This window comes from Limanda limanda, chromosome 4 (assembly GCF_963576545.1).
Source record: "Limanda limanda chromosome 4, fLimLim1.1, whole genome shotgun sequence".
NCBI lineage: Eukaryota > Metazoa > Chordata > Actinopteri > Pleuronectiformes > Pleuronectidae > Limanda > Limanda limanda.
In genome coordinates, this window is record NC_083639.1 from 7,426,158 (window position 1) to 7,439,890 (window position 13,733).

A 13,733-nucleotide genomic window follows, 5' to 3' on the forward strand; every position below is an offset into this window, starting at 1 on the left:
AGCAGCCGGACCGGATGTGGTGCGCTTGTTTTGGGAACCGGAGAACACCGGAGAGGATATTAGTCTTTTTCTTCTTTTGTTACATCCAGAATGTTGCATTACTGCCACCTTCAGGTTCCAAGACGATATTAGTTTGATGTTGTTGTTTTTTTTTTTAATATAAATATTCTATTCATAATTATTAGGGCTTTTTTTTTAAATTTAATATAAAAAAATTTAATATAAAAAACTTTTAAGAAGAGATCTGCGCACATCCTTTGCAGAAGCGGACTGCGCAGGATTAATTTAAATTCATTTATTTTATTTAAATATTTATATATATATATATATATTTTTTTTTTTTAATTTGAATTAACATAGTGTTAGATATTGTGAAATAAATAGATGGTTGAAATCCTGCCAATGTTAGGGGTTCAGTATCTTGCCATGGACACTTCCGCATGCAGATGGGCAAGAGTGGGAATCGAACCGCCAAACTTCTTGTTGAGAAACTAAGCACACAAAGAAGATGGACAAATTATTGTGTGTGTCTGTGTAATTCTATGCTGCTTTTGATACACATTTCAGAGACAATTTTGTATTTGTATTTTCTACTTTACTACATATATTTGACAGCCTTACTTAAAAGTAACTTTTATATTTTTGGATTTTAGATACTGGATGATTTAACATGCTTTAAAAACCTATTGTTAGAGAATAACCCAGTAGTTTACAACCTTGGCTTCTGACGCCTTACAAGAATCACAGTGTGGGACACATTTAATTTAATATAATTCTGAAAATTCATGCAAAACCTTCTAGTGTATATTCGGTGATCAAATAAATGACATATTGTTCCCATCAACTAGCACAAGGAGTAAGGGTCACTCATTACTCATTAATGAAATCAAACCTCCGGCCTCCTGAACTTTTACTTTGAAGTTGAGCTTTCTCTCTGTCCGTATCTGGATGTCCTTGTTCAAGTTTAGCTTCTCAGGTTGACTTCCACTTCATGCACAGACCAGGTGAGGCCTCACTACTGCACAAATCTACAACAACAAATCCCTGGATCTTTGCTGCTTAATTTCCAGGCAGTCTACTGCTGCTTGTTTCCATGTGATGTCCCGAGGCTGCCCCCTGCTGGCTGCTGGGTTCCTCTGCTGCTCTTGCTTGGTTTGTGCAGCTTGTGATTAACTAAAGTTTTCCATAAAAGAAAATCTTTATTCTCCTTCAAGGGCAATTTGATGTACAACCAGCAATCAGTTCACGACAACAATAAACCAATATATAAAATGTAAATAAAACACAATATAAAAACCCTATAGACTAAGTAGCAGGGGAAAATGAGCTTTTAATAAATTAATTGATAAGTCGACCAACAGAAAATTACCTGTATACTATTTAGATATTCTAGAAACATTTCATCTACTTTTAATTTTGAATTCGTAATGGCGACATTAGCACAACTAAAGTGAACTGAGTCACTCTATATTTTCTACAAGGTGATTTAAAGTGGAATATATAGATTAAATGTGTATATTCATTTAAGCTAATTTAAATCCCTGACAAGTAAATGTAGTTCCATATTCCATATATTATTATTATTATTTTTATGTTATTGTTATTATTATCAGTACAACTGTTATTGTTGTTATCATTATTATTATTACTATTACTATAAGTAATAGTTGCTGCAGTATTTATTATTATTATTATTGTGACTATAGGTAGTAGTATTAGTAGTTTCTACCGAATAGTCCCAGACCTACAGGGGCCTAAGAAGGTGTTCTGTGGTTTTCTGAGGATTTTTTAACATTTTTAGATTTTAATATGTTTTTGGTAGTTGTTGTTGTTGTTATCATAATAAACTGTAGTGAAGTTTTCATTTGTTGGCCTGGTCTTATTTATAATTTGGAAGGATTTCTTCCAAGGGGGATTTCTTCCAAAGGATGAGATGAAATAGGATATAATTGGGGCGGGGGTTCGAAGGTCAGATTCGACTCCAGCTCCCAACTCTCGTTCTCGCGATATCACCTACTACCAAGGTAAATGATCCAGATGGGATCCCTGTGGTCGTCTGGAAAAACATCTCGGAGGTAAACAGACTCACCAGAGGAAAACAAACAGTCTGTTCACGTCGTTCATCAACACCGAGCCTGAGAGAGGTAGGTCTCCTACCAGACTAATGACAGGAATGATTCATCCCTTCTGACGGTGCTCAGTGGGAATCAGTGAGAATGCACCAGTCTGATTTTGCATGTTTGTGATGCACCAGTAATAATGCGGCTGCACAGACAGGCAGCACGAAAATAAATGTAATATGTCTGTATTTGGGGGGAAATGGGGACGTCACGTCACTTTATTGTTATTAGATTTAAATCTATGGAGTCGAACGTTGGGTGCAGACGCAGGTTAAGTGAACAGCAGCCAGGTGGCGCTGTGGTTCAGTAATTCTATTGAGCTGCTTGGTCTTTGATCAGCCATGAATTCACCCATAACATCAGCCAGTATGACCAGTCCATCAAGCATGTGGGGTGGGGGTGCTTCGGGGTCGATGGACACGGATCCAGCCCCTTCTGTCTTGTTGTAATGAGCTGAAATCTTGCCTTAGTTCTGCTTAAAAACAAATCACCTGCAGCGGTGTTGGTAGTAACCAAGTGTTCTGAGGGTTTTCACTGAAGTGTACAGTGAAGAAACTGACCAGAAACCAAAAACAGAAACCTTTTAGATTAAATAAGAAACACATGTCAATAGGGAGTTAATATTACACTCACAATTTGATTTGCTTATAAAACAAAAAATGCTTATTAACTTTATTGCTATTATTCACTGTTTAAATTATTAATTAACTATTTTGAGACAAGGCCACATGAGTGAAAGAATCTTTGATTACTATGGTCAGGACATTTTCAACATGTCCTATTCAAATCCACAGGTAATAAAAAAAAAAAAACATTTTAAACATCTTAACTTCTATCCTCTGAATGGAATATGTTAAAATATTATGGGTGGTCTCAAGTATGTTAATGTTCATCAAACTTTACTTCAATCGTGCTTCAAAATGTGTGGTTCCGGGTTGTGTTGCTGTGGGTAGTATGTAAATATAACAATATTATAAGGAGAACATTATTATAATCTGATTACTGACCTGACACACTGGTCAGAAGTCATCACCGCACACTCGGCTTGACTGTGAGATTAATGATACCTACTGTCTCAACCTGTATTTTGGAGTCGATGCTCCACTTGGAAGCCACACGTCTTCTTCAATAATAGTGATTCTGGGTCTCCACTATTCCTTCATATCTGTCGTTGTTGACATGGGTTTTAAATTCCATCCTTTATGGTCTTTAAAAGGTCTTAGGATGTAACTTGTTGAAACCTGCAGGAACCAACAGGCTTTTCAGCTCCTGATCAGCACCATGGACAGCGCACTGCACCGACACAACACTCTGAACTTCCCCCCTCATTTCACACAAAGGACTTTTCTTTTACGTTAGCCACTCGTTTTTCCGAACAATGATCTTTCTCATCCTGCCGTTCTTGACGTGCCATCACTTCCATCACTGTTTTGTCACAAACACTAATTAGCCTCTTTACTTCAGCCGAATTAATGACTCTTAATATGGGATCCAGTCAAGTGGGTGATTAGCATAACTCTGTATAATCTGCGCCTGCTATTCGTCCAGAATACAAATGTGGAAACAATGCCTCTTTATTATTCTGCATATATTAGGTCATATGTTCAGTGTGATGGGTGATGGCACGGTTTTGTGAAACGTGTATCTGCCAAACGTCCCATTCAGACTTTAACATAAATGTGAGATGACACAAGATGATTATTTTGATTAAAAATGGGAAATAGGAAAAAAAGGTCTCCGATTTATTATTTATTTATTTACTAAAGGCCTGGTGGATGGAGTCCCAGCTAAATATAGAACAAAGTCATAACAGAACAGTGACGCCATCAGATGTCAAGTAAAACATAAATGAGTTAAACAAAGGAAGAACATTCTACGACAAGACGTCTAATTTACATATAATGTTTAATTTATTTGACCGTAATGATGAAACGATGGGTTAGGAGCCAAAGTCCTCATTTAAAAATATTGTAAAAACTGTAGCTATCTTTAGTGCCCATTATATTTTCCTTTTCCTTGTGTTTCCTCTGTACTGCAATACGATGTGATGCAATCAGAGGTCAGGTCGGCCTCAGGTGGAGCGGTACCGTGCAGTTTGTGCCCTTAAATGTCAGCTTGCTTTATTGTTGATGGCTTATAAAACCCTTTTTCTTCGCTTTTCCAGTTATAGGAGGCTATTGTGGCTGTTGTCACACAAAATATAATCTGGTTTCAGAATAAATGTTGTTTATATTTTATGAATCCTTAGATTTATAGCATTAAAAATCTCTTGTTCTTTGTTTGGACTTGTGTAACACTTGGGCAAGTACCGTTTCTGTTGTGTTCTGTCACACACAATCTGAAATCTGAAAGATTCAGGGGGGTAAACAGGAGATTTTGCCTCAGGGTGAACTGTAGCTGCTCCTTTTTCCCAAAAATGGAATGAGTCACAGTCACAGGCACAGCGGTAATGAACAAGCTCTGAGATAAGGTACAAACGCCAGCCTCCTACATCGCTGACCGGCCGGTGAGCCTGCTCCCCCATTGGCTCACAAACCATGAGATACAGATGTGGGCGGTGACAGAGAGAGCGTCACGACACTTTTGATCTTCCCTGCTGCTTCCAGGTTTACACACAGCATTGATGGGAAATGAAGCTGCCCCGGCTTCCCTTAAAAGGAAGTGCGAGCCAGCGCTCGGTCAGAAAGTAATTATTCTCTCCGAGGCAAGTGTACGTCACAGTCCCCTGAGTTATAACACTGCAGTGGCTGCTCTTCAACTGCTGGAGCTACTGTATGTTGCCCTGACTGGAGAGGGCAGATAGGGACTTGAAGAAGAAACACAGGCAACATTTATTTATACAATATTTTAAAAACAATACTATGTAGTCCATTTATACTCAAAGCCTCTTACATTGTGTAGAAGCTGTAGATTATTTATCTCCAGTTGCTATTGATTATGTTAATGACAAATAGGTTTTCTTAAAGGTTTAATCATTAGACTTAACCATATCCCTTGAGAGTAAAAAATAAATAATAAGATGGTGTCAACTTACAAAGAACATCTAAGGCAAAATAACAATATTCAATGACCAGGTCTTTATTGGTTCTGTTTGTCTATTTCTGTAGATTGTAATTTAGGTGTAAGTGACGTTTTTCAATATACACCAGAATCCATAGGTGTAATTAGTGATTTGGTTAAACATTAGCTGAGTCCATTGGTTGTAAAAGCGAATCGCTCTTGTCAACCCTGAAGCAAAACAAATCTCACATACATTCTTATTTTTTCAATTGTTATGATTTGGAATTATGCCCTTGACAAAATATCAGTTTAGTCGAGCTGCTGCTCCTGCGTCTTCGTCCTGCTCCCGGAGAGGAAAAGTTCATTAGCACGAGCAGTTTCTCCACAGCTCAACCTAATGAGATACAAACTAACTTCCCTGCAGCCAAAAAAAAAACCAAGAAGACCTGCAAAACAACAGCCTGAAAAAAAAAAATCGTCAACATAATTATTAACACTTCCCCTGTAACAGCTGCCGAGCCTCTACACTCAAGGGCATTTGGGAAGTGTAGTTAATCCAATGATAATCTTGAGCGTGGTTTACACATATTATCGCTTTAATTGCCACGTGTGCTGTGCAATTATACCGTCACCAATTACATGGCTATAGTTTACTGGCCCGTCTAAGCATTTGGTTTTCCTCTAATAGATGCCCTCGATGAGCAGCACATGCAATTGAAGCCACCAAGACACACGCTAATGGCTCTTCCATCGGCATAATGAATTAATTATATGTTTTAAAGCAGCAGGATAATGCTGAGCCATGGCTCTGTATATAACAGCAGTGGAGAGATACATGAGTTTATACCACGAGGAAGGGACGGAGGGGTGAAGGTTTAGGTTTAACCTAGTGTTTGTGATGTGTGTGTGTGTGTGTGTGTGTGTGTGCGTCCATCCATTAGAATGCAGAGCGCGTCCTCCCGTGTGACTCACCCCCCCCCGCCCTCCCTGGTCTCCCCCTCCTTCCCCTCCCATCCACCCACCTCACACCACCAGCAGCATCTCACTGCAGTCACCGCCTGGTATCACGGCTCTGACTTCACGCCAGCCAACTGAGGGTTCTGTTTCTACGGCAACACGCTCCCGACTCCTCCCCGTCCCCTCCCCGCCAGCCTCCATCCCTCCCTCGCTCCCTCCCTCCCTCCCTCCATCTCCTCCTCTAACCCCCTCCTCCGCCCCTTCCCGACACAGACCATGTGACTTTCGGTAAGGCTTCTCCAACCTCCCCTTTATTGGTATTAACCCTGTCCCGGCCGGGCTGCTGCCGGCGGCTCTCTCCGCACGCAGCAGGCTGCCTGGCTGGCTTATCACCCCTGCGAGGTTTCAAAGGGAAATCAAATGCATCTCGACTCTCCCTGGAAGATCAAAGCAGTGCTTGATCTAAATGTTGGATTAGCATATTTTAGAACATGCCAGAATGACTCACTCTGGTTCACTCTCCATCCACAGGGACTAAGTTTTAGACATTGAAAGTAAAGTGAGGAGGCTTTTCAAAAAAAGGGTGCCAGGATTTATTCATCAGCTCACTTCATACAAAATGTAGTAAATATTTATTCAGCCATCGTCTATACCGCTTATCCCTTGAGGGTCCTGTGGAGCTGGAGCCAATCAGCACTGAGCGAGAGGTGGACTCTTCGCTATTTCATTTATTGACGAGCTGACAAGTAGAGACAAACATCCGTACACACTCACATTAACACTTCCCGGCATTTTAAACCTTTTTTCACACATAAACTCCAGAAGATGTGTTACAAACGTCATCAACACACTAGCTGTCCTCTGTGTTTGGCTCCTTTGGATTTTCCGTGGAGTTTTCCCTCTTTACTTTAAGGGGCTGGACAGAAAAAAAAAGTCCACAGAAAGTCCGGAGGCTCTAACTCGGACTCTGCTTCACACGCTCAGCCCCTCCGGAGATGGTCTGAGGACTTCAGTGCACGTCTGAAAGCAGCTTTCGATTCTTCAATTAACCTAACTGCAGGACTTCAGATGGGACATGTGCCAGTGATGGTGAAAACTCCCACCGGCACACTGGTTGTGTACTTTGTAGCTGCACAAAATGTATATTGTAAAGTCATTACATTGAGGATTTTCCAGTACTTTCAGAATAAGAGGAGACTGAAGTTGTTAAATTGGGCGGCCCTGCTGTAGGACAACACATTGACCCTGTAAACATCTTTAAAGCCGAGACACTTTATCACTTTCTTGTAGAGATTTTTCCTGGAAATTTTCCGGAGGTGGACCGATGAGAATTCAAATGTCTGAATCAGTTGTGAGCCCATGTGTCAATACGGCATGTCCAAGATATTCACAGTGAGCGAGTGGGCGTGTTGATGACGTTTGTAACAGACGCACACGTGAAAAATTATTATATAAATATCTGGTGATGAAGAAGAGGTGCCACGGAAAAGGAGACTACAATGAGATCCGAGAGCTTTTGGTGATAACGGGTGATGGTGGTGTTGATGTGCTGTGAACAAATACTCCAGAATGTATGCATCATGTCATCATCCTCTTGCTGCTCTACCCAGACACCCCCCCCACCGAACGCTCTGGACTTTTTCCTGTTGCTGTAAACTCGTTTGACCTTGACAATCTGGAGCTGTGTTCTTCATATATGAAAATGCAAACTCTGGAATATGTCTTGACACATTTTACCAGATCGTTTTTGAGTAGTTCATGTCTGAAAATGTTTAATGTTAGTGTTCGTTGCTTGATGTGTAGTTTATGACTATAGACCATTATCAAATAAGTGTCAGTCAGTTTTATACATGACGTCTTCTTTCCGCTGCTCAGTCTGTGGGGCTGTAATCCACAGAAGGTCAAAATGATGAGAGGCAATAAACACTCATCCTTTGTAGAGTTTTGAAACAGGAAGACGGATCTTGGCGTCCGGCGGTGATCTCACCTGAGTGTTGCCTCATTGGCTCGAGCGTCCCAATGGGAGAGTGTGTGTGTGTGTGTGTGTGTGTGTGTGTGTGTGTGTGTGTGTGTGTGTGTGTGTGTGTGTGTGTGTGTGTGTGTGTGTGTGTGTGGTGTGGTGTGGTGTGGTGTGGTGTGGTGTGGTGTGGTGTGGTGTGGTGTGGTGTGTGTGTGTGGGTGTGCGTGTGCCTGTGTGTGTGTGTGTGAATGGATGAACTTTATGAATGAACTCTTCCTGAGCTGCAGACAGGAGGTGAGATCATCTTGTTGAAATGGAGACCCCCCCCCCCCCCGAAACACACACACACATGCACTAACAACACCTCCTCCCCTCACCGCCGTATCCGTAATACATGGGTGGCGCCAATCTTAACGAATCCCATCAGTCGACTGTATGGATGAAAACACAGCAGTGGCTACCTGATGGATGACAACAGTGTCTCATATCAGCACCCCCCCCCTTTCCGCCCACACAGACAGGAAGGGCTCACTTGATGTTTGTGCACATTAGTACACACACACTAACACACACTCACGTTGCTGCTTTAATCAGAAATCTAAAGGAATATCTCCGCTGTTGGTTTTCAGTCAATATGGTGTCGGAGCAGAGGGCCAATTATCTTTGTGCACGTTCCCTTCAGGAGCAGAGTTGAGTGGATTTGATGATTGGCCGCCTATTCACCACAGTGCGAGGGAAAGTGACAATGAGTAACACAAGGGGCTCTCAATGAGGATCCATAAATAGGCTCTCCACAGAGCCAGGAGCCGCCCTCCCCCTCAGTCTCTGTAGTCTGCACCCAATGTAGTCACACACACACACACACACACACACACACACACACACACACACACACACACCTGCACTCTACCCCCTCCCACCTCAATCATACTGGGACAATCTGTGACCGCTTGGCACTGGGACGCACACAACATACTGTACACTCATACTCAGAGGCAGGTACACATGACATTCTTCTCCACATCCCTCACTGCAGGCTTCTGTTAAATCCCTCCTACAGATACGAGGCATGTTGCCAAACAATGCAGCATTTTACATCATCCATTTACATGCAGACGTCTGTCTGGGTCTGCAGCCGTCAGATTAAAGCTTTGCACCTCTAGTTTTGACAGTAAAACGCACGTAGCTCAATCAGAATCCACTGGGCAGGATTTCGTTTTTTAAATCAATGTGAGTCCGACTGAATATCATTTTTGAAAAAGCTGTCACTTTGTAGATTGGTAGTTTGTATCTGATAAGGAGTGGTACCCTGCGGCGTTCATTCTGCTGGAGTAACCACAACAGACGAAGGAACAGAAGCTGCGCTGGTGGACATCAGAGGCAGATCCTCGGAGGCCTGAACATCCATGATGAGGAGCTGCAGCTACAAGCACCGATAAATAAATCATGGAGAAAGTTTTTGAGAAAAAAAGATGGAAATAGAACAGAGGACATGTGGCTCCATTCAAACTGCCTAAAGACAGAGTACAGGGAGAGGAATTTTGTGAAATAGTAAGGATGAGAAAAGCTGCTGGTTTCATTTCCCACAGTTTGTTTTAATACTATGCTAAAATCTACATGAAATTTTAATGAATCATATTTTGGCTCAGGAATTTGATAATTTCAAAAATAACGTTTGGAATAAATGCATAATGCAATTAAATATTTACCAATGCAGCGAATGAGACCTTAATCCATGATAATTCCCCACTGACACTTTATGTCATGAAACATTTAGTTAAAAATGTAATTACTCGTATCAAAGTAGGTCCAAAATAATAAAAAATGGTCTAAAAGTGGGTCTAAAATACAGTTTTATTTAAAAAAACAATTGCTATGGTTGAGCCTTTTTCTGTGTTACCCCATAGAGCACCAAACAAATTGATTAAAAAGGGAAAAATCTTTTGTATTTACTTGGCACGGATTCATGTGGAAGCAGATGGCGTGAGGATGACTCAAAATGAAAACATCAAAACAGAAGCAATCTATTTTCCCAGTGATTTCACCTGAGGTATCTAACTCAGATCTGTTTTCATCAGGATTTTGCAAAGCAAAGAGGGAAAAGATGGGGGGGGGGGCTGTGAGTGCTTGCGTGCTTGCAGGTTTCTCAGTTTTGTCCATGCACCATAGTTGGGGTTTCCCCTGCTGTCTACAAACCGCACGATGAGGTCATCGTTACGGGCTTAAACATGAGCTTAATCTGGGAGTTAAGGGCTGGATTTGGATTTAGCACTCATAAAGGGTCATGTCGCTACAACCATCTCGATGCTCTGTAAATACACGGCTCAGACGCGGGATCCCCAGCTGTTCCACAAACACACATCTTCCTGTGTTGTCAGCCAAATGTTTTGGCTCTCGGGAGATTCTCTCATGTTTGCAGTGATTTGATGACCTCCCAGTGGGCCTGCAGAGCTAAACTCTCCATCCGGCACCATCCTGCAGGATTTCCCTGACTTGAATATGTGAGCCGGGTGATTTGAGGGCAGCCAGTTTCTTTTGTGTCATCCATCGGCTAATGGGGATGATTTAAGTGTCCATTTGACTTTGAAATGCCTAAAAAAGAACCAGAAATGTTCAATATAATAGGAATGGTTTTTCAATTTTGTCTTAAAAGCTTGAAAAGAAAGAAATGATTGAATATTTATCAAGCATTCATTCTGACTTCCCCCGTGTCATACAGCAGATGTTTTGTCAGTGGTTTCTGAACTGACACATTGATCTGAAAATGCCAATGTGATTGATTGGGGTTCCTGTGTGAATCTGGCCTTATGACTGTTGTGTATTGATAAAAACTTTATTTATTCATTGTGGTGGCACATTAAGTCTTAGTAAAAGTCCCTGAATAATAAAAGGTTTTTTTTTTAAAGACTAGGTTGTAGTCAGAGCCCGACAATATGGAGTTTTTTGGGGCTATAAAATGTATTATTTATCAACAGATACATATACTTAAAAAAGTATTGGCAATGATTCTTCACACTACTATTGTAATGTAGTTGAGACTTGACTTTTCACAGTTGGAGCTTTATCAGAAATAACAAAATAAATACAAATAAAACACAACCATATGTATAGAACTCAAATTAACAATACTAACAGTTTTTAGAGCCCCACATAAACATTAATGCACCTGTTTTCTGTATTGGTACCTCCACCGAGGAGGTTATGTTTTTACCCCTGTCCGTTTGTTTGTTATAATAAAGACAACCATCAGATCGCCATGAAACTGGGAAGAACGACACAATAATTAATGGATCTTGATGGAAAAAAGTCAGACGTATTAAGGGAAATTAAATCTATAAGTGTGTGAACTTTGGTGCAACTTGATTAAACGTAAGGGGACTGTCGGGCTTTGTTGGAGTTATGCACTCTATTCAGGAATATTTGAGATAATTCCGAAAAATAAAACTTCACACACATCACGAGACACGCGTTAAAAGTTTTATTTCATCCAGGTTAATTAAATCGCTGAGGGAAACAAATCACGCCTTAGGAAAAGTCCCATTTAGCTGCTCGCATGTGCCGATGAGTCCTAATCTCTCTCTTGTCTCAGAGAAGTGGGTCAGCATAGATTGGAGAAGATGAAGATGAAGATGATAATAGAAAAGTGTCCTTCCCTCTCTGTGGCAGACTGTGCCGCTCACAGATTATGCACCAATCACACTCCATAGGGCCTTAATAGGGTTTGAGGGGATTTTCGTGGCGCTGTCCAGTCAAATGGCTTGTGCTTGGTGGATGACATCATTTTGATCACCTCACTCACGGCTGACCAACCTCAGCCCCTAACCCCTTCATCCCCTTCACCCTCCTCTCCCTCAGTACAGCCTCACTGTCACATAAACACGTTTACCTGCGCCTGCCCCTTGTTTGCGCGCGTCACGGCACATCTCTCCTCCGATTGGCTGGACGCCGGCACTTGGCCACCCCCCTCCCATCCTCTCCTCCATCCTCTCGTCCTCCCATCTCTCCCTCCCTCTCTCTCTCTCTCTCTCTCTGCTCCTTCTCTCTCCGCTGGGGTGTTTACTATAGGTGAGGTGGCCGTATAAATTCCTGAGTGTGCGCACATCGCATCCTCAGAGGAGAATGGAAAAGGAGGAGGTGAAGGAGGAGGTGTTATAGGAAAGAAGAAGAAAAAACCAAGGGAGCTGTGTGCGTGTTTACTGTCCGCGGGAGAGAAGACTTCACCACGGTGCTCCACGGCTGGATGAAGGAGGAAGAGGAGGGTGTGGATGCTGATTTTAACCGACGAAACCAGAAAAGGAATTGTCATTAGCTGGCTGTTGTTAGAATAAACCAAAGTGGAATAAGCTTTTCTGCATTCACCAGCGATGGACCTGCATTGAGGTAAGAACCGTTTCATTGGCGTGATACGCAGGTAGAGACATGGCAGCGGGTCCTAGCGCAGAATTACGCAGCGTCCTCTTCATTTTTTTATTTCTGCGCGTAGAATGCAATAACAATCTGCAATGGTGTGTTTGCGCCACTGATGCATCTTCAACCGCAGGAGGTCCGGAGGAGAAGCGACGATGCGCATAAGCACAAGCTCCTACATCCACAATGCACTGGCCTGCAACGGAGCGGAGCCTGCTCCTGCAGCTGATACCTCCCGAATAGATGGAGCGAGAGCAGCACCATTAGGAGACAGGATCAGTGGGACGTGGATGATGTGTGATTATTCGAGATTGCAGACAGCAGATGTGTCTCAGTGGTTGGGTTTCTGTCAGTGCAGGAAATCAGGAGGAGGATTTCATCCCTTTTTACGGGGTTTAGGGTTGTGGCTGTGCTAATGAATCATCCTGGCTGTGTCTTTCCTTTCCTCATCCTGTTCATTCATTGCAGATGGTCGTTGCAGTTCCGTGCATCTATAGATGTACAGATGTATAACAGCATGATGTTTAATTCACTTTCATTGTATTTGTACAGGGGCAAATCCCATCATATAATATCTCGAGGGACTAAACATAAGGCAGAGACCTTACAATATCGAACTACAAGTATAGTGGTATCATGGCATCGTCGGCTAATAGCCCATCCATCAGATGCCAGCAGAGTGACTTTAATCAGAGGTATTGTCACTGAAGGAAAGTCAATAGAATAGTCTCTAATAGCATACAGATGCATTTAGGATGAGTAATCTAATTCATATTGACCTCCAAACTGGGTAGGACATCAACAAGAGATGAAGTAAAACCTCACAATCACCAGATGATCAGGAAACTGAGGAGCTCCATGTTTGGGATTTGAGTTTCTAGCTCTGCAGCTCTACACTGGATTGGATTTGTGTCATTATTTCACCGAGCAGGTTAAAAAACATGTCAGGTCTTCGTCCTGCTCGTCAGAGGACGAGTGGATTGCCTCAAAACGCTCTGAAAGGAAACGTTGGCTTCCTTCTCCGCTCAGCGTGGAGACACTTGTCGTCCTTGGAGAAGCGACGAGCCTTAAAGAGCCTCGCAGTCGTCTCTCAACATGATGCATCCATCATCTGAGCTCATCCATTTTAATGCAGCAGGGAGATTGCTCCAATGTGGAATGTTAATCACCAGATGTGGCCCCCGTTCTGCTGCAGGGACCTGTCATTTAACCCTGCAATACTATTATAGTCATAGTATGGGATGTAGAATTATTACATTCATTTACTTGCATGCTGTGACACTTACAGT